This window comes from Pseudopipra pipra, chromosome 8 (assembly GCF_036250125.1).
Source record: "Pseudopipra pipra isolate bDixPip1 chromosome 8, bDixPip1.hap1, whole genome shotgun sequence".
NCBI lineage: Eukaryota > Metazoa > Chordata > Aves > Passeriformes > Pipridae > Pseudopipra > Pseudopipra pipra.
In genome coordinates, this window is record NC_087556.1 from 17,569,238 (window position 1) to 17,596,109 (window position 26,872).

At 45.4% G+C, this 26,872-nt stretch overlaps 1 long non-coding RNA gene across 1 annotated transcript in view; it reads left to right on the forward strand.

The window, feature by feature from the left end:
• The window catches only part of LOC135417969 (uncharacterized), a 333,771-nt gene that overhangs the window by 269,725 nt on the left and 37,174 nt on the right, over window positions 1-26,872 (forward strand). The window contains exons 4-5 of the long non-coding RNA XR_010432281.1: window positions 20,671-20,746; window positions 24,950-25,160. This is a non-coding gene — a long non-coding RNA (uncharacterized LOC135417969). The remainder of the gene's footprint in view (window positions 1-20,670; window positions 20,747-24,949; window positions 25,161-26,872) is intronic.

The following is a 26,872-nucleotide window of genomic DNA, read 5'->3' on the forward strand; positions in this document are numbered from 1 at the left end:
TATCATCAACCTGTCCCCATCTCCCCAAGTCCTCCTCAAGCCCTTTGTTTTTTATTTCAGGATGCTTGTACTGCATTTTTCTGTTCTTTATTCCTTTATTACCTCTTGCTGCAAAGACCTTGCCTCACCTAATTGTACTATGGCTTGGATCCATCTGTATTCTTTCTCTGGGAGCAGTCCAGCGTGCTGCTTTCCTCTCTTTCTCAGTCTCAGGCTTCATCACTTTTGTAACTTTTCATGAGCTTTGTGCCACAGAGGTGAATTGGAGTCTCAGCCTTTCCCCATCCCCACCTGTCCTAAGCTTCCATTTTGGGCTGTCCACCAGGCTGGTATATCTAGTGCATGTGGTTGTTACATTCTTTTGAGTTTAGTGCCTTAGGCAAAGTTTTTTTGGCCATTAATGTGGTGACTTGGCCTAGCATTTCTGTCTAGCTGGCTTCTTTCCTATTGCTGTTTTCTCATCCACAGGTCTGTGTGGAAAGGGTGCAGGACATGGTCCAGGGAGATGACTTGAGAAGTGTTTTGGCCTAATGTTTGGCCTCTGGGGTTGTGCTGGTGAAGACCACTCGAGCACCCCTCTCCACAAACATGTGCCAGGCGATGTTGGCAGGTCCTCTTGTTTGGTTTTATTTGTTTGCTTTCTGTGGTTTTTTTGCAAAAAGCCAGCAGTAACAGCAGCAGCTGTACAGGAATGGCACAGCCGCTCTATTCCTGGCCAAGAACCCTGTGAAATTAATCCACATCTCGCTGAAATCCTACCCCGCTTTCGGGTCACTGCTTCGTTCCGGCACTGCGGAAGGCAGGGATCCCGTGATGATTTATTACCAGCCCCAACGCACATATTATTATGAAATGAGTTTATTACACTCTAAATCTCCTGTTAATGTGCTACTGTTTTAATCCCTTTATCCAATTTTCAGTCTCTCAGGCTTGGCTGCTGTTCACTTGCACAAAACTCTCCATTCTGAAGGTTTTATTGTACGATATCCATATCCATTTATCCTGCTTTAAGGCTGCAGTGCTGAAGCTCTGGTGAAGAGGGGGAGCATGAGAAAGGAATGGGAGAAGCAGAAGGGGATGGGCCAGGGTCCATGTGAGGAGAGAGGAAGAGAACAGTCTGGCTTAACCTGTAAGGGTATAAAAAAGTGTTGAAATGGATAGAGGAAGACAGTGGGGGGGAAGAGGAGCAGAACTGATTTTAAGGGGAGCAGCAAAGATAGCTACCGAGTTAAGGAATAAGGGAACAGTGAAGGCACTTCAGTAAATCATATAGTAAGTGGATAAGAGAAGAAGGGGCCTTAGCCTCTGCTTTGAGACCACCATGAATCAAACAGCTCTAGTAGTGGAGAAAAGAGAGGGCATAAACAGAGCAAAGACAGAAAATGAAGGGAAAATGCAAAAGCAAGAGTGTGTGGAGGGATGGGAGAGGAGGAGCATGAGGCTGAGTGGGAGGGAAAGGGCTGTTTGAAATCCAGGGTGAAGAGAACATGCTCTGGTATGCACACCAAAATGTTTCAGGCAACAAGGCAGTGAGAGGAGATCACATTCCTGATTTCCCCATCAGTCAGAAATCAGCCCCAACATGAACAGAGGGAAATGCCTCATGAGTGTTTCTGCAGGTCAGATCTGTGTTGCCATGGGGAGGTGCCCCACAAGGATCAAGGATCAAAATTTCCCTCCTATGCCAATGTACTTAACCTTACTTGTCACCACCCTGAGCCCTCTGGCCTGGTGACTGTCCCAGCTAACTGTCTGGAAATGGCCTGCTGAAGGGATGAGGTGATTCTTGGCATTTTGGATCACTGCTTAGAGGGATTTTGCTCTGCAGTGTTGTGGCAGGTGATGAATGTTGAGTACTTCCACTTGGCACTGAGACCAGAGAGAGTGGCTGCAGTACACCTAAGATGAGAAAATGGGTCCCAGAACAGATCCATAGAGACAGCACTCCACTCCACTGTGGCCAGTGCTACAGTAGGTGCTGCTTTCCTTTACTCCAGCTAAGAATTGGATCTAGAGCCATACCCAATATCTAGTGAAAACCAGTGTACAGACCTATGCTTATCCAACCCTGCTGTTGACTCCAGCTATGTGTGCACCAGAATACAGAAGTTGCCTGAGCTATAAAGCAGCATTGCATTCCTGGTGGTGGGAAACTTCAGAGAGGCAGCATGTGGTTGCCTGCAGAAACAAGGATGGTTGGGTCCCATGCCCAAATCTGCTCTTGGTTTGCTGTAGCACCTGGGTATTTTCAACACCTCCACATGTCCTGCTGCAGGATGAGCACAATAACCCTGACCTATCTTGTCCTTTCATAGGTAGAAAGGAATAGGTTGATGCATGTGGCTGCCAACTGTGGCTTGCAGGAACCTGCGAGGAGAATGCTATTGAGTGAGATTTTTTTGTATCTAACTCCCTAGGTTGCATTAAAAAGCACAACCATAGAGCATAGTGATAAGTGTCTGAACTAGAATATTCCTCTGCTGTTTTATGCCATCTTGTACAGATCTATGACACACTATGCACTGTCCAGGAGATACTCACGCAAAATTCTGTGTTATGTTTTGCACAGAAGAGTACATAGCAGAGTGCAAGGTCATTAAGCTTGTTTCTGATGAAGTGCAAATCTTTATGGCTTTTACCCAACACACTTCATTGTACTTATAAGACAAAATAAGAATAAAATGTGCACACAAAGTATGAAAATGAAGATATAAGACAAGGGAAACCACCTAAATAAAACTCCCCCAAACATCTTTGAGAGTAGTGGAAAAATCCCCAAACTTTAAGCCAGAATAGGGAAGCAAAGAGATTTGCTTAAAATAGAACAAGCTCTTGTGATGGAACTGCTGAGTAGCTAATGTCCTTGGCTTTTTTAGCTAGCCAGTTATTTAAAATAGCTCCTGCCCATAGTGTTTGCTTTATGGTGTTCTTCTTGTTCCTTCCACCTATTCTATTTCATTTTCTCCAGAGAGATATTTTATCAGATCTCGCCACTGAGAATAGGAGAGACAGATTGAACGAGATGGTTAGGAGGCTAATATTTTCAGTCTATGAGAGGGATTCAGAAGCTGGAGAGACTTCTTGTAGTTCAGCCCATGTTGGAGAGCTGGTCTTGTTGCACTTCTGGTGTGCCCACAGGATTAATTGAGGGAAGGGAGTGCAAAATAAGAGTTGCAGCAAAAGGTCCCAGCCCTGCTTCCAGTCTCACTTTGACTTGGGCAAGTCAAAGACCTGTTCTGTGCTTTGGTTTCCTTTCTGTACAAGGTGATAATGACTTGGTGGAGAGTACTCAGTAGATCACTCTGAAGCACTTGAAGAGGAAGAGGTCTGCTTGCAGCCAATACTCATTTGAATCTTGTAGCCAATGTAGGCTTTAGGTCTTTAATAGGCAGCAAAAGCCTTCCTCTGACATTCTTGAGGGTTTTTTTCTGGGTCCTGCCCTGTGTTTCATGGTGGACTGGTGAGCTGGACAGGGGAAGAACTAGAGAAAGCCACCAGCAGGAACCAGTGCCTTGGTGTTTATCCAGTGAACACACTCAGCATCCTGTCAGGTCAGGATTTTGCCAGGCCACTGACTCTGCTTTCATTGTGACACCCAGCTGGCTCCATGGCAGCACTTCCTGAACTCTGCCATTGAGCTCAGCAGATAAGCTCTACCTCGCTAGCCATTCCTGCTCTCTTCTTCCTCACCCCTCCTGCTCCTTCCTCCACCCTTCACCCTGCCTGGCTGTTTGCCCTGCTCCTCTGACTGCTTGCTGCATTTTCCCTCTCCTCCCATACCCCACTCCTCCTTTTCTCCCCCTCTTCCCGTGACTCCAGCTCCTGCTTCCTTTTTGTCTCACATGCTCCCCCTCTCCCACCACCCTCCCACATCCTTATAGCCTCCCCCCCACACTCCTGCACTCTCTCTCTCATGTCGAGGACTTGCCTCTACTCTCTGACACAGAAGCCTGTATCACTTCCAAGGCTCCTGCTGTCAGCTGGGGAATAGATAAAGATAAATGATATTATGTTAAATTCCACTTAATGACAAATTTTTAATTTTCTGAACATGGTCATTTTCTGGCTAGTGAATCAAGTGTAGGGAGCTAATTACATGAAGATCTGAACAAAAATAACTCCTAATTTTCAAGGATAATGGAAGAGAAATGTTGGAGATTAATGGCACTATTTATCTTTTTTAAATTTCTATCTTTCTCTGTGATAGCACTGCTCCCCAAGGAAAATATTCATAAAATGAAATTGAAGTCGTAACTTAATAGGTTATTAAAATTTTTGAGTGCATATCACTTTCCTTCCGCCGCACTGTAAATTTAAATTGAAGTTTGCGGCTCCTCGAGTCACCAGCGGAGTTTTTTTTATGATGGCACAATAGAGGGAAACATGCATCTTTGTCAGGAGGTATTTGCTATTCTAATTTTATGGCAGGCCGGATTATCAGAAAGGAATGTCAGAGCACGGGGAAGCTGACAACACTACAGCCTTCAGCCATGTGTTTCCATTAACGCCCAAAGCCGTCCAGGGGTTTCTCTGGACTGTTATTTTCCATTTCAGTCTTTTATCTTGATTTAAAGTGAGGGCGCCGAAAATTCAGCTCCTGTCATTTTTCTCACTCTCTCTCTTTTTCTCACTTTCTCCCTTCCCGCTCCTTTTTTCTTTTTTTCCTTCTCTGTCTCTGCTCACTGCCTCTCTTCCATATTTTTTCTTTTTTGTTTTTAATCCTCATCACAGTTTCTGGTGGGAGATCCTCTCTCTGTCCCCATCCTTCCCTCATATGCCTGTGGTCCTTTGGGTGCAAAGCTCCAGGGAGTGATGCCTGGGGATGGGGGCAGGGAGGATATTTTTTCTCAGTACTCGAGGAAAGGGGCTGCCTTAAGGCTCTCAGAGTGCAGCACACAGGACTTCCCGGGCAGTGCACCATGCCATGGTTTAGTTGAGTATAAATTTGATGCCCATCTTGACTGTTTCAGATGCTGTTGCCAGGGATAAAGCGCTTTGTGGCATCAGATCCTGCTTCCTCAGTGGAAGGCAGCTGGAGCAGTGGGCATGGGCAGCACATAAGGAAATAGTCAATCCTCCTTTTCCACCAGCTTGCTGGGTAGCCTAAGCCATCTCGCCTCACTCCACCTGCCTTTCCCTGCCTCTTACACTGTGGGGCAGAGTGTGCTTTCACTGGTGTGCTGCTGGTGTTTCTCAAGTCCACTGCAAGTCAAGGCACTCTTCAGAGGGGTTTCAGTACACCAAGTATGGGGCTGATAAAGCTGGGCAGCTCTGTTGGTATGTGTTATCTCCTGGGAGGTCTCCCTCATCAGTGTGCAGCAGGCTTGACCTGTTCCTCTTTGGCCCTATCTTTTGTCTTTTTCCAGCAAGCACATCTTCACCTCTGAGGCTCTGAAGGTTTTAAACCATGGATGGCACAAACCCAAACTCTTATTAAAAGAAGGTTTATCTCTCTCTGAATCACCAGTCTGGTACAATTTCTCTTAGCTGAAGCACCTGAGCCTGAGCATGGGCTTTGGGCTTGTTCTGAATGTGGACAGGGTGTTTTCACTGTCCCTGGTCTCTGCACACATGGGATCTTTCATGGTCTTTGTGCAGGGGGAAAGTTTGGGTTGATTTTTTGGTATGAGGTTTTGTTCAGCATGTCTAGAGCCAAAGCCAGTAAATTACCTAATAAAACCCCCTTGGCTTTGGTGTAATGTTCTTGTTATTTTTATTGCTTGTTGGGGTTGTTGAATCTGTTAGGTTTCCTTCCATTAAAGGACAGCTAAACCTCTGCCCTCCCACACCTTCCCCTCCAAATTCATATCCCCTAAAATGCTATGACTCCAGATGCTGAAGTTTGAAGAGAAGCAGCAAGTATCAAAAGGCCCTGAATAAAGCTAGCAAAGTAGGCATCTCCAGCAAACATCTGAGTTTTTTCCTGAGTCTTAAAGGGACTGTGACAGCAGTCTCACTTGGATCTCAGGGCTGTGTGTACAGTGTGTGCCTGGGAGCCAAGGTGTTGTGCCTAGTGTGGTAATGCTGCCAAGAAATGAAAATTGCCACCACCTCTGCACATGATTGCCTGTGCAAACTACAGGGCACCCAGCAACGTGATTTTTCTCCTGGGATCTGGTGATGGAGCCATAGCCTCCTCAAGCTGCTACCTTGAAGGTAACTGGATATGTACCTTTTGGAAAATGTACCCTGGAGGCATGATCCCAGTGGAACCAGTGTCTCTTTGACAGACGCTACCCTGGTGCTCAGCCTCCACGGGAATATATGTTGCTTCTTCCATCCCTTCCTCTCCATCCATGGACAATGACACTCAGCCAGCCCATGCTTTCTTTAGCAGATCAAATGCCCACCATATCTCTCCTCTGTCCACATCTCTCCTCTGAAGTGACACATTTGATGGTCTCACTGCTCTTGGCCAGAAAATGTTTTTTTTTGGAGGGCCCCAGGGAGGAAGGTGCTGCAGAAGAGAGAGGGATTTTCTGGAGTTCTGACAAGAGGCAGAAAGCTGGAGGCCTGGCACAGCTGGCAGCAGGGAAGATGCTTCTTTCCTGCCCTGTGAAACTGGCCAGGTCCTGACACTGCTCCATGCTGCATAGTATACTCTGTTAATTCAAGGCAAGAGAAGAAGCTCTAGCATTCAGACATTTTCTTGGCAGCTCAACTCTGCACCCAAGAGAGCTCTTGCCTCCTGGATGCACAAGGAGTGCACCAGCCCTGCTCTGCCGTGCACCTGTAGGCTGGAGAGGCCTGACCATCTGTGTTTCCCTGCAATGCTACATCGTGCTCTCCCTGTTCAGCACCAGAAATGAGTTTTCAGGAGGAGCTCTGGAGTGCATTCCCAGAGATCCTGGCTTCTATCAGAAACAGGGAATAGGGGAGGTTTTAGTAGGGCCTGCTCTTCCCCTGTGACTCCATGTGCTTGGTATGTGCCTTCTACCAGAGGATTCAACTTTGTCTTGGAGTTGAGTAGTGATTTGCAGTTTGGAGATGGTATAATGTGCAGACCCTTCTGGACTGAATGTCTGTGTTGCTTGTGATTGGTTTGCATTTGTTGAGTTTCCTCTCTTCTGTTCCCTCGGAGGCACGTGTCTCAGCATACCAAGGAAGACAGGCAGCCTGGTGCTTAGGGGACTCTGCTTCACCTGTCTCCACTTCTCAGGCACATCTCTTAGGAGGTTTTGTAAATGGCTGCCAGACTTCTCCCCTGCCTCAGTTTCCTCACCTGTGTGATGAGGATAAAGGATGCCTTCCAGAGGCACCTGAGACTTTTACCTCTTGATCTCTGTGTGACATTCAAAGTCCTGTGGACCATGACGGAGACATGCTAAACCAAAGTTAGACTTTGAGTGTACAGAGTGTCCTCCTTTCCCTTACCCCCACCTTCTTCGCTGATGAAGCGTCTTTGGAAAGCATGGGTCCTTAAGGGATGAAGAACAAAATAAATGGGTTTACATTTTTTCAGCTTCTCTTATTTTCTTTGCCCATAAGGATTCTGAGTAACAAATGAAACATGACTGCTATCTGTATGACTGATCTATTTGTATAATTCTGTCTATGGACTCAGACCCCAGAAGACACATTCAAAGAGGGAGGGTGTAGGTGGGAGGGAAGCTATTTATCGCTGATAGAAACTTCTGTGTTGGCATTGATGACAGCTCTTTGCCAGCATGTGAGGAAGGCCATGACTTGACTGCTGAAGATGCAAAACCTCCTGGGGAACAGTGTGGTAGCAGAATGGAAGTGGAACATGTAGGAGAGAGTGGTTTTGGTCTCTGGGAAATCTGATCAGGGGATCAGATGCTGTGTTGGGCTGGCACAGGAAGATGCTGGTGGACAGGGTCTGTGAGGCCAGGAGGTCCCTGCTGATGTAAATCAAGATGGCTCCATTGTGCCTGCAGTGTAAATCAGCCACGTGCCCTTTGTCATCCCTGGGGCAGCCAGTCTTGCCTAGGCAGGCACTGGTGGCTTTCTGAGCTGCCTTCTTACAGCTTTTCCTCTCACTGCCTTCCTCCCCTCACCTCTTGTACTTGATTTGATCTTATTAAATTGATACATAGATGCGAGCTGGCCAGGCCATAGTAAAGCAGCCACGACCCTGGGAGGAACATCCTACCTCCCTTTGCCAGACAACGAGGCCAGTCAGCCCTGGGTAATTGAGCTTTAATAGACTCTGAGAGGGGTGTAGCTCTCCAGGGAGCAGCCTCAGCTGGCAGCCCAGGGGGGACGGTGCCTATTGAAAAAGGCTTTCACGACAGCGGGGAATGGTCCTAGCTCCGTGCCGACAGACGAGGCAGAAAAATTATCAACAGGAAACACTGAACACTCAGCCAGTGCTCCTGTGTGAGTGAGCAAGCTGGAAAACTTGCATGTGGAAGTCTGAGGTCTCTGAGTAATGATGTACACTGGCATTACTTGATGCTTGATTTCTGGGGCCCTGTCCCCCTCCTCTCTGTTTTTTGTGCGCTTTCCATGTGGTCTAATCGCTCACACCTGCTTTCCTTTGTCCCCTGGGACATTCTCACTCTAGGACATTTTTTTTGTCTACTATATTTATTGAGGTCCCTCAACCTCAGTGAGAAAGTAAATTTTCCCTGAAGGCTGAACTTCATCCCACAGGACTGTTACCCTGATGGGCAGATAAGAGATTCTCCAGCTGGAGATGTGAAGGAGGCTCAGAAGACAGACAAGCCAGACTCTAGGACTGCTGACTTCTGCCAGCTGAACTCATTATTTGACTAAGAGAGGAATGCACATGATCTTTCTCTTGTGTCTTTGAAAGAAAAATATCCTGCAAAGTTTCAAATGAATGAAAGCCCCAAACCAGATGCACCTGGCTGCTACTCTTGTTTTCTGGTGGAGCTGGAGACAAAGTGCTGAAGGATGAGCTGAGCATGGAACCCAGCAATCTTGCCTTTGGGTCCTTTGCCCCAGCACAGTGGACACTCTTGTGTGAAAGTTGTCCCTTCTCTTTGCAGACTCTTTCATTAGAAGCATAATGTTTCTTCATCCCGGTGTCGATAAGATCCAGAGAAATGATACAGTTTTACTTTGCCACTAAGATTCTCTCTTTCTTTTAAGGTTGTGAATCCTTCTCAGATGAATTAGCAGGTGATTTCCAGATGTGACTCTCACTCATTAGACATGGCTGTTGTTATCAGATTTCATGTGATGTTCCATGCACTAAGAGCAGCTTCTCTGCTGGGTTTTATGACTTAGCACATGTATGATACGCTTCATGAACAGCCCTCCCTGTATAATCACCACTGTGCTTCTATGCCACTGTCATGTGAGTTCACCCTGATTTGCAGGAGATCGTTCACCTATATTCTGTGGAAGTGTTTTTGTTGGCTTAGAGGTCACACACACTTTCCAGCTCATCTGGTTTGAGTCTTTCACCTGAAAGCACATCCACTCCTCAGTGAATTCCACAACCATCACAAACCAGCCTGGGTTCAGCATGGAAAAGGGGAAGATGTGTGAGTATTTGAACAGCAATGAGATGAAAGTGTGTGTGTGGATTATTTAGGCTGGGACATATCAGCAATGGATGAAATAAATTCATAAATTAAGCATACTTAGCACATATTATCTGCAGTCCTCATATAGATGGAAATTTGATCTGGACAGGAAATATTTCTTTTTCTATGAGAACTTGTAAACTGCAGTTACTTTTGCTCCAAAACAGGATAAGGAGTAAAAATACGTAATGCTTTTACAAAGGAATAATTCGATTCTCATGCTGATCCTATCTCCCTTTCCCTATACCCTAGTCCCAAAATTTTGTATTGAATAAAATGAAATATTTTGTTCCTGGGGCAGCTTTAGACCATTTGAAAGTCACTTTTAAGCCTAAATGGTCTAGAACTTAAAAATGAAAAGTAATTTTCAATCATAAAACAAATGTTTTTGTATAGAAAATGTTAGATCTGGATGTTGCCATGGTTCCACAATTCTTTTTTTTTGTGGTCGTCCTCAAAATTGCTTCACAGAGAGAGAGTTGTTAGAAATTGACCCCTCCCTTTGGTTTTAATGAACTGTAACTTTGGGAAATAAGAAGTTTTCATGGGAAATTTACACAGGGCTGTAGGGGGAAAAATCACGTTACAGAGTATCACCAGTTTTGGAGATTTTTTTTTTTTCACACCATTCCAGTATCATGTGTCCTGATGAACTGCGAGCTTTAAGCTCAGGAAAAAAAATAAAACTCTCTCTAAATCTTTTAGGGAAGCATGGAAACTAGAGTGCTATAGACTGGGTTCTTCAAAGGTGTGTGAGTCCTTCTGTACATGGCCCTATCCTCCTTGAAGTTGTCATGATTTTTTTAAACCAATCTCATGATTTTGGAATGAGGGGATGGTCTGATTCATAATTTTTAAGTGCTTAGTTTTAACAATACTGCATTATTCCCAGATAGCAGATGGGAAAATGGAGAAATGTGGTGAATTGCCAGCAGCAGAGCCAGAAATAGAACCCAGATGTCCTGGTCTTGTGTCGAAGCTCCCTGTTCTCTCCAGGAGGGCAATGAGGAGGCTGCAGTGCCGGGGGATCTTCCAGTATAAAGCAAAGCCCTGATGGGAAGGGTGAATCACCCCAGCTCACTGATGGGTTGTGAAGCACTGGAACTCTGTCCGTCTGTCTGTCAGCACTGGTGCAGAGAGGAGGCAGAGCGGTCCTTCAGGTCCCTGCCAGCTTTGTTGCCTGTGGCCCCATGATGTGGTGTGTGGCTCCGCTGTTTCATCTCACGGAGTGGGCAGGTCAGCTCATGTGTGCCTTTTCCACCTCGCTGCGTGTACCGCACAGGTCAGCTCGCCTGTGGTTTAGCGTGGCTGTGGGAAGCTGCCGGCTCCCGTGTTTAGCTGCCTTCAGGCCTAGCTAAGCCGAGGCAGTGTCTGGCTCCCCAGCCACAATCTCTCGTTAGAAAGAAATTAAAAGCCACTCAATTTTGGCTAATATCCCTCTGTAGGCCTTTAACTCCACCTGTGACTAACCCATTCATAATAGCTCTGTTTTAGTGGCTTGGGTTGATGTATCCTCGATTAATTTGGGAGGAGAGCGGCAGGGCCATATCTCTTTGTCTCCCCCTCTCTTACTCCCTGTCCTACAGTCTGTCTTCTCCCACTATTTCATCTCTGCTGTCACTTCTCCATTCATTCACTCTCCTCTCACCTCCCAGCTGCTTTTTTCCCTCCTCTCACTTTTTGGTGTTTTCTTCCCCAACTCCTGTTTGTTCACCTTTCCCCTTTGTTCTCCTCACATCCTTTAACCTTCCTCCTCCTGCTCTTTCCTCCTCCTCTTTTTTCTTGACTGGTATCCCTTCCCTTCCAGCTTTCTTTTCCTTTCTCATCCTTTTTTTCCCCCTCATTTGGACTCCTTTCTTAGATCCTCTCCTCCGCACCTCTGCTCTCCCCCAGCTCCCCTTTTGCTGCCTCTTCCTCTTTCCCCAGGTTTCAGATGCTCATGCAATTTCTCTCCCTCTTTGTTTCAGTCACCCCCACCCCGCTCCCCACTCTCGATTATTATTAATGATAAAGGCTAAAACATCACATCAGTAATTTCTGAGTGAGTTTTGCAATGAAGCTGGGGCCTTATCAGCCCCTCCCGAGTGCCACAAATTTTACTTTTGCAATTTCACGCCTTTGGTTATTATCACGCTGCTTCGTCCCTGCTCTGCCTCGCGCTTTCCCTCCCCCCCTCCTCTGGAGAGAGTACTTAAACTTGTTTTCATTCCCTTATTCTTTATTTTTTTAATGTCCACTCTCTCTGGAGCCAGTAATGTTCTTCCTCTTTTTTCCTCTCCCATTTTCTGTTAATTCTGTGCCATCTGCCTTAGCATCTGTTAAAAATAAAATTTCCCTCACAATGAGAAGCCCTCCCTGCCTTGCCTCCACCCCTCCCCCACAGCCTCAGCCCCCCTACTTTTCCTACCAGGGTTGTTGGAGGCTGCTGCTCTCCCTCTTGGGGTACCTTATCATCCCTCTTCCCAGCTCCCTATCTGCCTTCCTGGGCTGGCTCAGCAGCATCTGATGGGCCATGGGGTGGAAGTGGGAGGAGAAGGGATGAAGAAGAAGGTGCTGGGTGCAGCTGAATTACCCTCATCCCACATACTCACATGTGTGTTTGTGTGCATGGGTCTCTTACATATGAGTTCTTCTGTGAGCCTGGGCAGAGTATGACTAGCACCGATGTGGTGAATCAGCAATGGGTCAGAAAGTGTGTCATCTCTCTGGGACTGATGAGTGGGGCCACACCGGGAATAGCAGAGGGTCTGGCTGCTGTGTAATGCACCCACTCTCCACCATTTTTGCTCATCGGATGAAGGCTGTTTTGACCTGAGTTGTGACCAGGTGTGGAGTAAAGCTGCTACCAACCTGATTGACATGAGCATGAAGAAAATTTCCTGGTCCAGATAGAAGGTGGTTTTGTTGAATTTTTTTCAGAGCGATTATGTTTTGCAGCCAAACTTAGACTAGTGGTAAACCTCTGTGATTTCCCATTTCTATCAAAGTCTTGGCTATGGGTCTGATACACACGTGAAACCTCCCTCTGTGCCTTGGAGGGACTTTGGTTGGTACTTCTTATATGAAAGTTTGTGGGGATAAGGAGATAGAGACTCTGGTTCCCATTAAAAGTTTCTTTTGTGATTTCATGTCAGATAGCTTCCTGCAGTGGGAGGTTGGATTTGTGCCAGGTTTTGGGAACTGGCTGGGTCAGTTGCCCTGATCCAAGTCAGACTAGAGTTTGAACTAGTCTCTTCTGCCTTGCTCACCCTGATTCTGTGGTCCCTTGAGGCATGTCCCAGTTTCAGGATTAGGCTCTTCCTCTGGTCAGTCATGGTATTTGAAGAGTATCTGGAGCAGTGTTTTGGGAGATTCTTAGTTTATGACACACAGCATCAGTGTTTGTAAAACTGCTGACAACAGATCCCTGCCTTCAGCTTCTCTTCCTGTGATGCAGATGAAGCTTTTAAAACACCCTGGTTTAGCATCCCTTCTGCTGTCTCTGCCATGTGCTCATGATCTCTGAGACAGGACCTTGAGACTTTCTTGTTTGTGCCTGCCAGGAAAAGCGTGCTTACATGCTGTTGTGCATGGCTGTATCTGACTCAGTGTGTTTGGGTTAAGGACCCAGATGTTGAGGGTACGTAGATGAGCCATCAGGTGTATCTGTATGTCCAGCTGTAGACGCCTTCAGCAATGAACTGTTGCCTTTGCAGATCTGGATGTGCTTGTGTTTCTCTCTGAATCCAAGAGTGGCCCGTAGGTGCATCTGTGTGTAAGCAGCGGTGTTTGCTCTGTGCACGCCTGAGTGTGTGTCTATTGCAGGTGCATTGGTGGGAGCGTATGTGAGCGCGGCTCCCTTGGCAGGTGTCTTTGGATGCTGGCGGGTATGGATAAGGAGGGTGCAGGGCCATCCACCTCTGTCCACACATGCCTGCTCTGAGACAGAGGCATGAGCCAGCAAAGTGCATGCAGAGGGAGATCCTGGTGAGTTAACATGGAGCAAATCCCACCCTCTGTCTCCCTGCAGTGCCTCCATTAACAGCCCCACTGAAGGGGCTCAGAAGCAGCGTGGTTCTGCTCCAGCACAATAACCTCTGCGGCTTTGATAACAACAAGCCCCCTTAAGCCCTCTTCCTCCCCCCAGCTCCCCTTTTCTCTCCCCTGCTCCCTTTGAGCCCTGCCGACAATAGGCAGGCCTGCTGCAGAGCTGCCCACAGCCCAGGCAGGCACACAAAGCCGCCGAGAGCTTACAGGAATTCTTTGGCAGGCTGCTGGTTGCTGCGGAGAAGAAGAAGGGCCCTTCATACTCGGAAGCTGTCTCATTGCCCCTGGCCCTATTCTCTTCCCGTGTTTGATAGACACTGAGCCACGGTAATCTCTCTCTGCCCCGAGGGGAACAACAGCTTTTGTGAAACAGATTTTTACAAACTGTTTTGACCCCACATCCCCGGTGCCCCCCCTTGCCTCCCCCCTTCCCTTCCCTCCAGTTCACTGGCTGTATCAGTGTCACATAATTAAATCAGCTTTCCTGTTTGCCTCTGCTTCCTGCTAATTGTTTGCTCACAGCTAGGATTAGCGAGTCAGGGTTATTTTTCACATATCCTCACACAGGTTTTTCTGCTGCAGGAGCTCACTTCATGGTTCTTGGCCTCCCTACTGGCCTGTTCCTCATGCACTATGGGCAAACAGCTCTGTGGGCCTTGGAGGTGCATGGAGGTTGCTGGCTTCTTGAGACTCCTGGCAGTTCTGCAGGCTAGGAAGTGGAGAGAACCTGTGTCAATATTTCTCTCACTCTTTCTTGCAAAACAGGCTGAAGGAGTTGGAAAGTGGGGATGAGCCCACTGGGCACTTGGTGAGCCTAACACCCATTCTGCAGATCAAATTGCAGCTCAGGGGCTGGTCAAATGAGGAGCTCCTCAAATGGAGGCTCATGATAATCCCTTTGGGAACTGCTGAGCCACACCATTTTAATGGTATTAGCATGAGGAGTAAGCCTAAAGCAAATACTTGGAGTCACTATTGCAAGTGCATCACAGTATAAGAAGTTATCTCCCATTAGCTAAGCCCACATAGCTGCTCAGAAGCCCCACTTGCAGCCTGCCTCAGCTAGGAGGCAAAATGAACCAGCTTACCCCACCTTTATGGTGTCTCTGCACTCTGAAGTTCACAGAAGCTAGAAGTGGATTCCAGAGCTCAGCTAACAGATTGCAAATGGTTAAGGCATAGTTACATCATCTTTTATGAGCCTGGACTTACAGCTTCAAGCCTGATCAAAATGCTTTAATAAAATATCTTGTTTTGAAAGGAAGAAAATAATTATTTGAATCAGCTTATTAGCACATTAAGTATCTTTTTGCAACAAGCACTTGGAAAAATTCACTCTGATTTTCAGGAGCAAGGAGCAAAATATGTACAGCATACTCCCTGTTCTGTCCTGCAGAGCTGTTGCTGGTATGGCCTTGGTTTTTCAGGAGTCCATGTGATTTTAATTTTTTTTTCCTCTCTTGGAAGAAATTTGTCCTGAAATCTCTCAAATGTTGAAGAAAAGTTTACATGAAGATGACCACAAGATTCTGTTTTTCAACCACTCTTTTTTTCAGGGTTAACAACTTCTTTCCCCATGCTACCAATTACACTTTCACCCCTCGATGGCATGAACTAAGGATCTAAAGAAGCTTTAAATAGAAATTTAACTACTATTTTCTTTTCACTCCATGCTAAACAGACATTTTTAGCTGGGCATTTGAGGGCTCTTGGCTTGGCTAATGGATAGAGTGGTCTTGAAGATATGAAATTTGTTTCCCTGTAAGTCTGGAGGTTATTAATTATAATAACTACTAAAATAACAGTGTTATGTTCTCCAAAAAATCTCTCTAGGTACTTCACACTGAAGACTTTACCTGCGAAGAAAACATTTCTATTTCACATAGACCTTTTGACTTGTCACTGCGACTTCAGACTCCTTGGGTGACTAATCCTGGGCACTTGGTATTCCCCAGCCACACTGAATGCAAGTGCTCAACTTTTCCTGCTCTGCCATATTTTCTGCTGGGAGATTCCCTCCCTGCTCTCAATATTCTTATATCCTTGTCACTGCAGTAGGGATCTTGTAGTTTCCATGTGGGAAAAAGGATTTAGTAGGAAGGACTTGAACAGGAAGATGGCTAATACACCAAGCCCTGTGTGATAAAGACAGATACCTTTTTTTACCAGGCTCTCAACACTGCACTACACTGAAAATGTACCACTTAGATGTACTTTGTGAAGGTACGGCAGAAACGTTGCCTACTTCCTGTATGCAGCAAAGGGTGTGCATTGTCCCTGACACCCTGGAAAGCGTGTTGGGACTCAGGCTCAAAACTGGATTTCCAGTCTTCCCTTTCTCTGGCCAGAGGATCCCCATCTCCTCCAGCAAGACCCAGGAATGTAGACCTGCGTGCATCAACCATCAAGAAACTCTGCTGCAGTGTTAGACCCTAAATCTGACCACTGTTAGCAAGCTGGCCAGGGCCTGGCATGTGGTAAAGCTTTGCTATTCCATTCCTTGTTTAGATTCTGCCATCCAACTTTTCTGCTAGTACAGTATTAGATGTCATCCTGAGTAAATGAATCTGCTTTGTGTGATTGCTAATTAATTGGCTAATTATTAGGCTGACTGATGGTTTAGTTGATGATTCAGTGGTTGCTGGTAGCTTCGTCATATGGGTAAAGGCATCCTTCATGTGTTTCCAAGGGAATGGAGTGGATACAAGGCTGGGAACCAGAAGTTTCTTCTAGCTGTTCCTTTGCTCTGGATGGGTTTTTCAGCCTGGGACAAATATCTTTGCCTCAGTTTCCCTATCAGTAAGTTGGAAGTTAGCATTGATAGTTCATTGGGGTGTTACGGACATTAATTAGTTCCCGATTGTTAAGGGTTATTTGAAAATGTAAAATGCAATTATCTGATTACCCAAGTAACAGGCTGGTTTTCTGGTTGGCAGGATGGCTAGCAAATTGGTGAGTTACTTAACTAGCTTGGTTAATGACCTGGTGCCATTTACAATGGGAACAAAATCATGTTAGGACAGTAATATGAGGCTTTGTGGTTTGTTTTTTGGTGGGTTTTTTCTTCCTCCCCCCCCCCCCCCCAAGATAATGAATGGTAGGAATACATTTATTCAATATAATAATTTTAGATCAAAAATTGGTGCAAGGTTAAACTTTAGAGTTCTGTTTCAGAATCAGTCATCATTCAGATTTAAGTATTTCCTTGGAACAGATTTCAGCCCACGCGAGGTAAGCCTGAATAAATCACAGGAAAGGCAAGTTTTCGCCACGTAACAAGCTGCCTGGTGGACGGCTCGGGGTGGGGATGCCTCCGAGGAGGAGCCTGGCCCATTTCCCCAGAGGATGCCAGGGCGCTCGCCTCCCGGACCCGGGTGTCGGGCGGGGCCGGGGCCGCTCTCCGCGGTGCTGAAGGACCGTCCCGTCCTGCGGCTGCAGAGCGGGGCCACACGGGATGAGCGGAGAAGTTCCCTGTCGGCTTTCCGGGGATCCGTAACATTACAACATAAAAGAGCCATGGTCTGGAGACACCCGTTGACTGCGAACAGGCAATGATACACAAGCAAAATCAAATTAGAATTCAGGGGACTGTTGGGATGAACTGTCCCTGAGCTGGAGTTCTCACCCATCCCTACTTTTTTTGTGAAGAGTAATTCCAGGACTTTCTCATCAGCTCCACAAGCCACTGCTTCTTCAATCAGTACATCTCTCTTGAGTTACAATGGAGTCTGAAAGTACCAGCTGTTGGCAGGATCTGCCCAAACTTCTAATTATCAACCCCTATTTTCTGTTTTCTTGTGAATGTTTTGTCAAACATTAACCACATGGTCTCAGATCTTGCAGGCTAGGTGTTTGCTTAGCTGAAGTTTTACATTTATTAATTAATTTATATCTTTTGGGAAAATATAGTTTTAAACAATGTCATATTATGTGTTTCTCTGAGTAGAACTGGCATGCCATGCTCTGGATCACAGTGCTGGAATTTGATGAGGACTGAGCTTTATTCAGGATATCTTTAGCCTATACCTCTGCTTCCAAGGAGAGATCACAGCTATCTAAGCAATTCTGACAGATGTTTGTCTAATCCATCCTTAGAAACCTCCAGTGAAGTAATCTTCCTCTCTCCGGGCAAATCTATTGCAGTACTTACTCCTCTAACATTCTTGCCAGTGTCCAGAGTAAATCTCTTTTTGTTGCAGTTTAAGTCCATAACTTCTCTTTGTATCTGTCAGTGACATGGAAAAAATTTACTCCTTCTTTTTTTCACCTATTAGTAAACTGCTGCCATGTCTCTCCTCAATCTTATTTTCCCCCGCCACACAATTCCTGTTCTTTTGGTCTTCCATCTCATCTTCACAGATGTCTAATCATTTGTTCCCCAGTCTGAGGACTTGGAGTCCTGAGTACATTTACACATTGCTTAGATTGCCCCATATGGAATCAGGCCACAAAAGGAGGCCTTTCTGGGATAGATTATAGTGGGAAGAGTAATTCACATGTCTGCCAAAGGACACTGCTGTTCACAATACTGGTGTGGTGGCTGCTTTTTTTTTTTTCCCTGAAAAACTTGACATAGTTGACTCATGGATGTGATTCATCGTCACTCCAAGATATTTTACTGCAAATCTGATGCTTTCTAAATTGTGTTTGCACAGCCAATTATTCTTGACAGTGTGGTGCCTGGTCTTCTCTCTTTTGATTTGATATGAGGTGGGGCAGTATGTAGTTTTCTTACGTGTTGGGAAAGCAAGCTAAGAATGTCTTCTTTCTCCTTTCCACCCACAGAAAAAAATAGTTTTTTTCTCATCGTGGTTAGCATTAGTGTGGTGAAAATCTGATAACTTCTGTCAGGCATCTCTGTTTGTATTTCTTATAGACAAGTCTTCGGTTACAAACATTTTAAATAGCATTCTCATCTTCTACACTGCTCAACCTGGATGTGCTCAGGAGTAGAGCAGAGTGAAAGAGATTCATCTGTATGGCCAGTGCCTCCTTACTTACTGAACCTGCAGTGAGTCAGGGTCTGGTGAAGAAATGCTCATTGCATGGTTACTGAAATGGCAGTTCTAAAGAGATGTTGGATGAGTTACTTTTCCCCAGTAGTAATTCACTAATTTTTAGGGTTGTGCTTTCCCCTGCTTTGTCTAAAGGTGTGGCTCTGAGTCACAGATGTCATTGCTGAATATAATGGGAACTGTGGTGCTTGCACAGAGTGAGTTAAATGCACTGAAACATAAAGGGTTTCCAAAATGAATCAGATGCCTTTGGATCTTAATTCCTGTGTGCCTCAGTTTCTTGTCTCTAGAATGGAAATAACAAATCCCATTTCTGGAAGATAAAGCAGGTTCAACTAAGAAAGGCACTACCACTCCTGTGATGAACATCAGAAAAAAAGCCACAGGAGGAAGAAATGTATGATTTAGTCTTCAGAAAAAGGTTTGTGCAGTGCATAGCACCTAAGTGAACAAAGAGAAAATAAAATAAGGGCAGAGTCACTTATTAGGGAAACACCCTAGATGAAGGAGCGATTTCCTTGGAGATACAGTTGAGATTGTGTAATTGAACTGATTACATAATGTAATATGTATTTAGGGGCTCTAACACTACAAGGCAGTTTTAATTCTGGTATTGCATCCTTTTGATTCCTTGGCTTTGCACTTCAGGCAGGATCTGTTAATATTTTAGGCAGTGATGTGTGTGTGTGTGTGTGTGCATAGTGGAGGAGACACTGCATTTAGTTGCCAGAAAAACTAATTTGGACTCCACTGGAGCTGTGAAATGCTGCTTACCCTCTTGTGTTATGGGAATATCTGAGGAATGGGGGGAAAAAGTCTCAAGAAGCCCTGTGTGGTTTATTATTTTTCAAATTTTGTCAGAAGAAAAGGTGAATTGAAATGTAGCCTTTCAAAAACAAAAAAAAAAAAAAGGAGAAGTGTTTTAATGCTCTTGTCATTCCCCTCCCTTCCCCTTCTTCCAGTTCTGAAGCAAATTTAGAGCTGGCTGGATACAATTACAAGGTGCAAATGACCCACTGCCAGCAAAAAAATTCCAATTTTCCCTTCTACTCAGAAATCAGCCTCACTGTAGGGTCCTGCTGGTAGCTGTGAGGATGCATCACAAGCTTGGTGGAGACTGTTTCTCACCCATGGTAGGAAATGTCTTTTTTTATATACAAGCTAAGGGAATATATTTTTATCATAAGCCCTTTGTTAGCTAAGGGCTAATGAGTTTGAGCTGGTGGGATCCTCTGTAAAATGTTGATGAATGCTGAAGACAAGCAGTCTGGTAGGGCTATCTTAGCACTGGGAGAGAGAGTGAGAGCAGAGCAAAGCAAAGGGAAGAGGCAAGGAGAAAGAGGTTGGGGACAAACTGAGAAAAGATGAGGAAAGGGAGCAGATAAACAGCTGACATGTGATTCAGGTCCCTAATTACAGTATTGGCTAATCTAAATGTTCACCATAGGCACAAAAAGCTGTGATCAAGGTCCTTCCTGTTTTCAGCAGGAAAAGAAAACATGGGACAAGATCAACTCTGGACTTTAAGAGCCCCAGAACAGGAGAGAGGTGTCATGTATTAATTGTGGTGATCTACATGACTCCCTGATGAACAGAGATCAAAAAACTTCAAAGAAAAGCAGAAATTACCTCACTGCCTTCATGGAAATATTCCCACTCTCCCAACTCTACTCATCATCAAGTCTGGACATGTATCACACCGCACAGTTGGTTGCGCAGGAGGAAGCTATCTCATTCCTGAGAGGTCACGTCTCCCCACATTTGTATGTTCCAAGAGCTTGCTCTCTTTCCCTGCATTGCCCTGAAACTGGTAATCTTAACCACAAAGTAGCCAAGGCAGTTCCCCTAATGCACGAGCATGGAGAGATTTTTCTTTGAAAAGCCCCTGAACGTTTCACCTCTACTCAGAGAATTCCTGGTGATTCTATATTCCATATCAAAGCTGTGATCAGCCTTAAGTGTCTTTTAAAAGCCATGGAAACTTTTTTCTTGAATCTATCAGATATTTGGTCTGCTGTGCTGAAGAGTGACTACACAGCCTGAAGTTGGATCCTGTGTTTGAATAAGAAAGTCTTTATTCCAGAAGAAGTAATATTTATGTGTTCTTCCAGGAAAACCAATACCTCCATCTGTAATGGGAACTGGTGGTGAAGATGACGATGTTGTTTTGGCACCTACAATGAAGAGGTGAGGCTGGGCTGTGTATTTTGTGTCTCAGAAAGCGCAGATTTTTTCAGCTGGTGACCACAGACATGTCCTGGGAACATGATTCCCAGGATAATCTGGAGAGAAAGCAAGCTTTTAAACATCTCTTACAGAGATGACTTTCTGTGTCTACAAATATGGCCCCTTCCAGCTTTCCATCTTGATCCTAGAGCTGCTAAGTGGCACGTGTCCACCAGAGGGCATGTGGGCCATTTTCTCCTCCTGAGCACAAAAAAAGGTAGAGAACGGTTTCCAAAGCAAGTGCCCTTCCAAAATGGGATCCTGTACTGGCTGCCTTGGCTGTTGTCATTGCAGCTGGGCTGTTGAGGAATGGTACTCAGACAAGTGAGCTGGCAGCAGTAGGACTGATGTGACTGACTGAGCCACTACTGCAGTATGCAGAGCTGTTTTGGTGTGATGTGGGGTTCTGCCTGTATGAAGGGTTAAATGTAAGTCTTTATGGTGCCGTGACTTTATGATTCCCTAGACTTGCATTTCAGACCCCTGTATATGCACATGTGCATATACATCCACGAGAGAGATACACATATGTGCACATGTACAGACCCACACTTGCTCACAGAAGTATCTATATCCACACAGGCCCACTCTATGGCTTGCAAAGTAAATTAGTCTTAAATGACTCTTTGGAAACAAAATAAATCAAATAGCATAATAGTACCATCTTTTTATCTCATTTGTTCCCATACAATTAGTAGTTTTACTGCCATGTTGTGACAGGTGACTGTGTTTGACCTTTGCCGCTTGGGTGGTTGGCTGGTGCTCAAACTAATGAAGACCCTTAATGGATTGGCTTTTGTGAGGCTGTGAGCGGTGGGGTTAAAGAGAAAATGGTGCCTTAGACAGAGTCCAGAGAAGATCCTTCAATTAAACCTGAAGTCTATTAGCAAAGAAATATTGAGGAGGTTGAGAGTTAGCAATGATTTAACCAGCAAGTCTTCCTTGTGAGTCGTTTAAAAAAAAGAAAAAAAATCTCCCTGGTTATTTATTGTTGAGTGTGTGGTTGGACTCTCATCCTCTTGGGTGAGAGGATGGGAGCAGAGCCATTGACTTGGAGAGGCTGAGGCTATTGGGCCCCACACCCAAGTTTGTTAGCCCCTTGCCTCCCACACAGCCGAGCTTACTTTGGACAAAAGAGTGAGGAAAAATAAAGCAATGGCAGGAACAAATGAAGAGTGATGCTGGGGAAGATAAAACCAGATCTCTGAGGTAAATAAGACTTTTTGGAACTTAGTTGTTTTTCATGATGTAAATAAATTACCGTGAAAGAAAGGGAGAACCGGCAGCTTCTGGGCAATGAGTCAGAGGGCAGAGCTGAGCTGTAGAGCGTGAGTAATAAACAGGAGTGGAGGGAGGTGGATGAGCAGGCTGGTGCAGGACAGGCAGGGTCTGTCCAGAGCAGCACAAATGGACACAACAAGGAACATTAGGTGTGAGGGGCAAGGGATGGCTGACTTGTGAGAGCACTAGGAGGGCCAGGCCTGATTACAGCAAAGGGCCAGGGGGCCATTCTCCTGCTGTGTTAGACACTTCAACAAAAATCCTGCATGGCAGATACAACAAACCTGCTGCTCCACAGGATCTCCTCCTGCCCCCAGTGGCTAATTAGATAGTTCCTGTCCCTTTCAGTGTCAAAGGGACACTGAGCATTTCCCATTCCTTCCAGGAAGGCTTCCTTCCTTTTGTTTTTAAGACTTGGTTAACTTTCAGCCTGAGCATCATCTTGCAGCAGTATTCATGGTCTTAAGCAGAGCTGAGGCTGCCTCTGGCTTAGACTGGTCCTTTGGGTGATACACTGTCCCACAGTTGAGAGGTGGGAGATGAGAAGGATCTGATACGGGACAGATTGAAGCTGATTGTTCTGAGTGGAGAGACCTGTCTTCTTCCCACTAGTCAGCCAACATCTAGATGCTGTTGGGGTGTCCTAGAGATTGTTGGCATAGCTGAGACTTTCATTGTCACACACTTCCCCTGCCTCCACACACTATGTAGTAAACCTCCAAGAATTCAGTGTGAGCCAGGCAAAGGCTGAGATGGGAGAGGAGGGAACAGTGTCCCGGGTCCTGACAGATGGGACAACCCATAGTGTCCTGAGTCCTCACATGCCTCCATCAGACTGCCCCATGCTGTGGGCTGGTTTGGCATATTGGTGCCTACATCCTTCAAGATACCTCAATGATCAGGAAATTGGACTCTCTTTAAACCCTCTGGTTTCTCCCGAGAGACATGATGGCAACAAAATGGGAGGGAACTAGGCCCAAAGTACTTACACAGATGCAACTGGATTTGCCAGGTCTGTAGCCTATTCTGGCTACTGGAAAAGGAGTTGTTTCGCGCCACTTCAGCTGAATCATCATGTAGCTTTGAAACACCTCAAGCGTAATGCCCAGCTATTCCTCTTCCTGGCACATTTCACCTCAACATCATCAGACAGGACTCCCTTCTCCAAAAGTCCTCAAGCATCATGGCAGGCCCTCAGAGCTACACTCAAGAATTGCCTGAGTCTTCATGTCTTCATTTCTTCTTCATCTATCTATCTATCTATCTATCTATCTATCTATCTATCTATCTATCTATCTATCTATCTATCTATCTATCTATCTATCTATCTCTCTCTCTCTCTCTCTCTCTCTCTCTCTCTCTCTCTCTCTCTCTCTCTCTCTCTCCTTCCTCATGGAGTAACTCCTTCCCTTCACTTCCACAGTCCTTCTTCCTTTCTTTTTCTTTTCTCTCACTCTTAGACACGTGGCTTCCCCCTCCTACCTCCCCCTACTTTGGGGATAATTTAACATGTTACACACTAACTTTCCAGTAATGGCACTCCGGCTTTTTGAAATTCTGCTTCCCTGTTTTATGGCTGGGCCTCTAATGGTTATCTCGCAGCCCTGCCTCTGGCAATCATGTAAGGAATAAATAGAAGCTGACACAGTAATTTACTTAAATCTTCTCCACACTTTTGCAGCATTTTCCTCCAGAGGATACCCCCGAAACAACAATTATTTGAAATGTCATGCGTTCCTGCCCCTAGGCTACCGACAAATGAACATTAAATCTATTAACAACAAAAAAAATTAAATGTTTACTTTTCTGCGAAGGTAAAGGAGAAGCTGGAGAGAGGAAGGGATGTCTCCAATAAATTTCTTCTCAATAATAAAGAGGTGTAGTTAATGTTCTCTCTAAGCGGAGTCAGCTTGCAGCCCACATCCTGTGAGGACAGAGATGTGATGCCACAGAACTACCACGCAGCCTTTGCCAGGGCAGCTCCAATAGCCTCATTTTTCCAAGCCAGGGAGCTCAGTTTTAGGTTGGTATTTTTGCAGATTAAGTAAGATATGCAGTGGGCCAGAAGCCGTGAACACGGTGTTCTCAGTTCTCAACCCATCTGGAGCAGTGAGAGAGGAAGCATTACCCCCTGGGCAAAAGGAGGTTAAGAATATAGCTCATCTGCTTCATAGAAAGGAAAACTGAGCATTTTCGAACTCTTCTCCTATACCCTTCAGAAAGTCTAAACTGGAGGTAAGGCCCAGCTCCTCTTCTTTTCTGTCCCATGCTCCCACCCCTTTGCTCAGCTTTCCTGAAAACAGGTATGGGAGGGTGGGACCACACAAAGGTGGACTCAGCCTTGCACATGAGCCCTGGTGGAAGATGGTGTGAATATGGAGAGTCACTTGCATCCACTTGCTGTGGATGAAAGTTCCCATGGGGATCTGGGCAAAACAGGCTTAGGAACCAGGCCTAAAGCATGGGGAATCATTTTCCATTCTGCAAATGGGGAAGTCCAGGTCCAGAGTAGGTTAGATGCTCAACAAGATACAGTAGTAGAAATAGAAAGAAGTATCCCAGCTTTATTCTGATTGCTTCATACTCTCTTGAAAACACTGTCCCCCTGCTTGAACTTTTCAATTTACAGCTATTTTGGAAAATGTTCCTCGTCCATTGATTCAGCCTAAGGTTCTCTTGGAAACCACTGTGTTTATACAGCCAGGAACCCATCCCTTTGACTTGGAAATCCTCTCTCCATCTGAGTTTAGGGATTTAAAGGAACCAAAAGGATCACAGGTCTTCTTGTGAATGAACTCATGAAAGAAAATTTCTCATCTGATGTTGAATGCTGCAGACCCCACAGAAAAAATTGCTTCTCTGTTCTTTTTCCCTTCTTTTCAGCAAAAGAAGCTTGGGTATAGACCTCAGAACCTTGGAGAGAGTGGCACCTCTGACATGCTGTATGAACCAGTTGTTATATGGAGTGTGAACAGAAACCTGTTATCCCCCTTTTGAAGAGGACACATGAATATTTGACCAGCCTTATATTCCTTTGTGCAGAATGGCCAGGCACTTAAAATTTTGTAGTCACCATGGTTCACCATATCACCAGGTAAGTATGTCAGGTTATGTTTTTTTTCCCTTTAGACTGGGATCCCACTTTTTGGCACTGGTTCTGATTCGCAGAGCCAGATTACAGAGGAGATATCCACTAGATCTGCTGCATTCAAGTCTCAGTGGAGCTTACTGTCCCAATCCTAATCCATTTATTCACTGCTGTCCCAGTCCATGTACTAAGGTGGTTCATGATATGTGGATGCTCAGTCAGATATCTGTGATGCTAGACTGCTGTGGCACTGAGATACCTTTGTATCAGTGGGAGATAGTGCTCATGTGATTATGTGTATTTGGGAGAAGATCCTCCAAGGTAGCTCCCACAGTCCTATGACATAGGCCTATGCTGTCACAGATAGTTTATACAGTCTGATCATTCAGGTCTTCTGAGTCCCATGGATCCCCTTGACATTTTGTTTGCTACCTGCTCTGATTCTTTAAGGAATAAGAAGAAAGATCATCTTCCAAGTGTGTAATATGTGTGTGTCTGGAAGGAGTGAGTTGGTTCTCTACTAATAATCCTTTAACATCCCTGTGTGTTTCAGAAGAGGAAACTAGCTCATCCAAAGAATCAGAGTTTAGCTCTGGAAGAACAATTGCTTTGGGCTCTTCTCAGGCTTGGTGCAAATACTTTGCCTATTGCCTTGCACTGCCACGACTGCATAGTGTGTCCTTTGTCATCCAGAGAGAACGGGCTTTGTGGGTGTTTCCCATTTTGTTTCTGAAACAACCTCTCCCCTTGATAAGAAAGGGTTGTCTTCTTCCCCTGATCAGGCTGAGTGCCTGATGTTTAATGATACATAAAGAGCAAGGTAGATATTACATCTATGATCAGTCAGCTCCACAACATACATACTCTGTACAGGAAATCACACAGCTTGTGATTTACAAAGCACAGGCTTCTGAATGGATCTTAACACAGACCTTAGAGTGTACTGTAGATTCTGCAGTATACACTGCAGGTGAATTCTGTCTCAGTATTGCAATGGATTGATTTAAATAGTTCCACTGCCAGCCAAAAATTCTAAGCGCCATAGCACATTTATGAGTTATCCTAACACACAGAAACACCAGTGGTCTAATATATTGGGATGGACTCTTAGCATATAGTATCAATACAAATTAGTGTCTGCCATTATAAACTGCAGGGCCTCAAATATGTTATCCTACTTCTAAAAAAAAAATAAGCTGGAACTTGGGAAGAGAATTCATCAGACTACTTTGCATTATTAAACTTCCTCCTGTAATGTCTCCACTTTGATCTCCTCTCTGGCCAGATTCAGATCCCAGTTCCTGATTTCCATTGAGGAAAGTATATAGAGAAGCTGGGTGCCTGCACTTTTTTTAAAGCTTTGTAGCGTGTTCTTGTGCTCTCAATTCCGGATAATGCTGGATCCCTTTTATCCAGCCCCTCCTCTTGCCCTTTCAAGTGCAAAGAAGACTTCTGTGCCCCCCCATCGAAGTTAAAGGGAGGCTTTAGAGAGGAAGGCTCAGCACGCTGGGGCTCTTGAGCCTGTGTTTAATCTCTTTTCCCGTTCCTCTGTGCCTCTGTGGCTTCCCTGCCAGTTTCTTTGTTGCCAAGTTTCTCATTTCCTTTTATTTGTGTGTGCGGGAGGTTGCCAGGCTCACTGGAATGCAACTGAAGTCATCTTGAGGGGACGCGCCTCGGCCCCCGCCCCGGGTGATACATGACCTGCCTCAGCCTGCTCG